The 4,414-nt window shown below is 41.3% G+C and overlaps 1 pseudogene; it reads left to right on the forward strand.

Moving 5' to 3' along the window:
• The first annotated feature begins 2,998 nt into the window (after positions 1-2,998).
• Positions 2,999-3,090, forward strand: LOC121435952 (annotated as a pseudogene).
• Positions 3,091-4,414: the final 1,324 nt, after the last annotated feature.

Consider the following 4,414-nt stretch of genomic DNA (forward strand, 5'->3'; position numbering starts at 1 on the left):
CCCAGCACCCACATGACAGCTCACAACTGTCTGTAGCTCCAGTTATAGATCTGGCATCCTCACACAGATCTACATGCAGGCAAAACACCAAGGTACATAAAATAAAAATAAATAAATTAGAAAAATTGCAGTTTGAGGTCATCCTTGGCTACATAGTCAGTTCAAGGCTGGCCTGGTGAGACCCTGTCTGAAGTAAAATGAAAAAAAAAGAAAAGGGAAAGAAAGAGAGAAGAAAAAATAAACAATATTGCTTTTTCTAAAAAAGAATAGATGCAACTTGACACCCAAGACCATGCCTTTAGGACTTGTTATAAGGTCTTTTATAACTGGCGCTCTGTTTAGCGCCTCCCTATCTGCCCCAGCCGGAATCCTGCTGTCTGACACCTGGAAGCCAACATGCTGACCTGACTTGTACACATTTCCCTGGATATCTGACTTCCTGCCGCTAAGAGATATGCAGGGAGAGGGCAGCCAGACCAGCCTCAACCTCCTGCTCTCCCTGGCTCCCCTAGCATTCTCAAGCCGTGCTCCCTAGAGCCAGAAGCCTCTGCGATTGCTTCTTCCTGGGGGTGGCAGTTGATCCATGGTCGCTGGCTGGCACACCCGCCGTGGTTTTCATGTACACTAAAATTTCTAGTGAAAGGTCAACCATATAAACTAATTTCTTTGTCTTAGAGGTTGTTTGTAATTTAAAAGTTCGTCTCTCACTTAGACAACAATGTGGACACAAAGAGAGACTTACATAGATCTAATCTACATGGGAAGTACAAAGCAGAAAAAGACAAGCTCTCCTGAGTAAATTGGAAGCATGGGGACCCTGGGGGGAGGATTGAAGAGGGGAGAGGAGAGGTAGGGAGGGGAGCAGAGAAAAATGTAGAGCTCAATAAATATCAATTATGAAAAAAAAAGAAAACATAAACAAACAAACAAACAGGGCACTTCCAGAGTCACTGCATCAATTCGCTTTTGGATGGATGAGTCTCCTTGAGGTAGTGAAAGAGCTACTAAAAGTGATCTGCTTGGTAAAGAGGCTTTAGGAAATGTTCTCTGAAGGAAAACGACCTGCATATCATGTTTGCTTAATCCACAGCAAATGTTTATTCAGCATCAAATGTGTGTCAGGAAGCAGCAGGCATCGCAGCCATAGACTTGGAAGAAAGACAAGGAGCCAGGTGTTGTCGGGCATGGTGCACACCTTTAGTCCCAGCATTTGGGAGACAAAGGCAAGCAAATCACGGAGAGTTCAAGGCAGCGCCCAGCATTCAGGAGACAAGACAGAAGGATCTCAAGTTGAAGGTCATCCTAGTTTTGGGGGTACAGCATGGTATCCCACAGTCTCCACGCCGCTTTCTCTCTTTGCTTGGCAAGGATCTTGTTCTGCAGCCCTGTTTGGTTTTAAACTCATGGTAATTCTACTGTCTTGGCATCTCAAGTGCTGGGATTATTGCTCTTGAGTTTGTGAACGGTGCTCAAACATTTGTTGAATGAATGTTTCCTCCTGGGATTTTTTTTTTTTTTTTAAGTTCCTTGCTTTGGCCTGTGCATAGAGAAAGAGACCAATACATCTTTCTAAACGGATAGGTGAAAATGGTTGAGATTTTGGAAGGAGAGGAAAGTTACAAAAATTACATTTAGGATAATTTGGCAACTTAACCTGCTCGCTGAGAACTGGGGAACATTTGAGGGGCTGATGCAGTGAATTTAAGAAATATTCTCAGAAGGAAAATGAAGGTAAGAAAGGGGCCCTAACCTATACACAACATCTGCTCATCCACTGGACAAGTGTTTACTTAGACTCTGTCATGTGTTAAATACTAGGAGGCAACATTGCCACAGACTTTAAAAACAAAAAGGTGTTTAGAAGCCAGATGTGGTGGTGCAAGCCTATAATCTCAGCACTTGGGAGTCTGAGACAGGAGAATCTCAACGTCAAGGCTATCCTGGGCTACACAACAAGTTCCAGGTCAACCTCGGCTACATAGTGAAATCCTATCTCCAAGAAAGTAAAAAAGAAGTAAAAGGATAAGGAAGAGAGGGAAGGAAAGAAAAGAAGGAAGGAGAAAAGTGATTTGAAATCAAAATAAGCTAGGCCTTATTTTTTTACAGATCTGTAATCCCAAATCCTCAGGAGACAGAAGCAGAAAGATTAGAAGTTCCAGACCTACTGTGGCTATAAGGTAAATTTAAGGTCAGTCTTGGAATTTAGTGAAAACTCTTCTCCAAAGGAAAAATACAATAAGGGGTCAGGGATGTAGCTCAGTGGTAGAGAGCTTGCTTGGCATGTGTGAGGCCCTAGGTTTGATAACCAGTAGCATACAAAAAAGTTGGCTATATGTTTCCTTCTCAGACAGACGTGAGTGACATGTAGAAAGCAATCCATGTGTAGTGCCCGCCCTTACACTCGAATCCAGATGTCTGAGATGCCGGGCAGAACCAGGCACGTACGTGCTGCTATTTCCTGTGTAGGCACACGACTACTTAGTTCTAAAGAAAAATGAAGTTTAAAAATTTGTAGGAAAATGGATAGACTTAGGATGTTTAATATGTGTAAGGTGGAGGATGGAGAGATGGTTCAGCAGTTAAGAACATTTGTTCTCCTTCAGAGGACCTGTGTTTGGTCCCCAGCACCCACATGGCAGTTCAAACCGTCATTGCCTCTAGTTCCAGATGGTTTTATCCCTGCTGCTGGCCTCTAAGGGCACCAGGAATACACATGGTACATGCTTACATACATACGTACATACATACAAATACTCATATACATAAAATAAATCTAAAAAAATAAAAATATTATGCAAGGTTACACAATATCAGAAAGAAATAAACTCCCATGTTTTTATATGCAGAATCTAACTAATAATATATATATGTTAATAAATGGACACGTGACTGCAGTATAACATGAAGAAAAAGAAACAAGAAAGGGATGAGGGAGGACTAGATGCAGGTGATAGACATGAGTTATGAAGAAGGATATTGCTGTAGAATATTAGTCAAAGTGCTCACTTTGGCAGCACATATACTAAAATTGGAACAATACACAGAAGATTAGCATTGCCCCTGTGCAAGCATGAAGTGGTCCCTATTTTTTTAAAAAAAGAATATTAGTTCAAAAGATGTGTCACATTTGTTTATACTGTGGAATATTTGTTTAATGATGTAAAGATGTATTTCATTCTTTATGTTGCATTTGTTTAGCTCTGTGAAGCTGTCTTACTTTGCCTGTCTAAAACACCTGATTGGTCTAATAAAGAGCTGAACGGCCAATAGTAAGGCAGGAGAAAGAATAGGCAGGGCTGGCAGGCAGAGAGTTGAAATAAGTGAGGAGAGATAAAGGGATAGGATAAGGAGGAGAAGATGACGGAGCCAGTCAAAAGGCCACTCAGCCACACAGACAGATGCAGGATAAGAAGGAAAGAAAAGATATACAGAAATAGAGAAAGGTAATAGCCCAGAGGCAAAAGATAGACAAGACAATTTAAGTTAAGAAAAACTGGCTGAAAATAAGCTTAGATAAGGCCAGGCATTCTTTTTTTTTATTAGAATTTCGCTTTATTGATATAAATTTATTGAGGCCAGGCATTCTTAACTAGAATAAGACTCTGTGTGTTTACTTGGGAGCTAGGTGGTGGGCCCCCAAAGAACCAAAAAGTAAAAACAACCAACTGCAGGATATAAAGCTAATTTATTTTGTAGTTCTGATTCTTTCATGGAGTGTTTGGTTTTGGTGGTGGATAAAGGCATAAAATATATTCAATACCAAATGTGTAGAATTTTTTTTTTCAAGACAGGGTTTCCAGGGCTGGAGAGATGGCTCAGAGGTTAAGAGCACTGACTGCTCTTTCGGAGGTCCTGAGTTCAATTCCCAGCAATCACATGGTGGCTCACAACCATCTGTAATGAGATCTGGTGCCGGCCTGCAGGCATGGAGGCTGAACACTATGTACATAATAAATAAATCTTAAAAAAAAAGACAGGGTTTCCCTGTGTCATAGCTCTGGCTGTCCTGGAACTCGTTTTGTAGACCAGGTTGGCCGTGAACTCACATAGATCCACCTGCCTCTGCCTTCTGAGTGCTGGGATTAAGAATGTGCACTGCCATCGCCCGGGGAAAAGTGTGAAATTTCATGTGAAGCCTCACAGCTTCCATTCCAAATGCCAATTCTAATCTATAGTCCAAACGCAAGGTCTGGTGAGTTCTGGCGTGTATGTTTTTATTTATCTGCAAGGTTTTTAGTAACAAACTTTATAAAATGGAGAGAACAATTAGAACAATATATTGTAACCAAAGTTATGTAGCTGTGCCCTCTCAGTCTTACTGAGGTATGTTCACTTCAATGACAGATGAGACAATACCTGTGTGATGATGGTGATGTGGAGACACAGCAGGAGCTACAATGTAAGTACCACTCCA

The sequence above is a fragment of the Microtus oregoni genome, unplaced genomic scaffold, assembly GCF_018167655.1.
Source record: "Microtus oregoni isolate MIOR12 unplaced genomic scaffold, Mior012 000047F_ref0000412, whole genome shotgun sequence".
NCBI lineage: Eukaryota > Metazoa > Chordata > Mammalia > Rodentia > Cricetidae > Microtus > Microtus oregoni.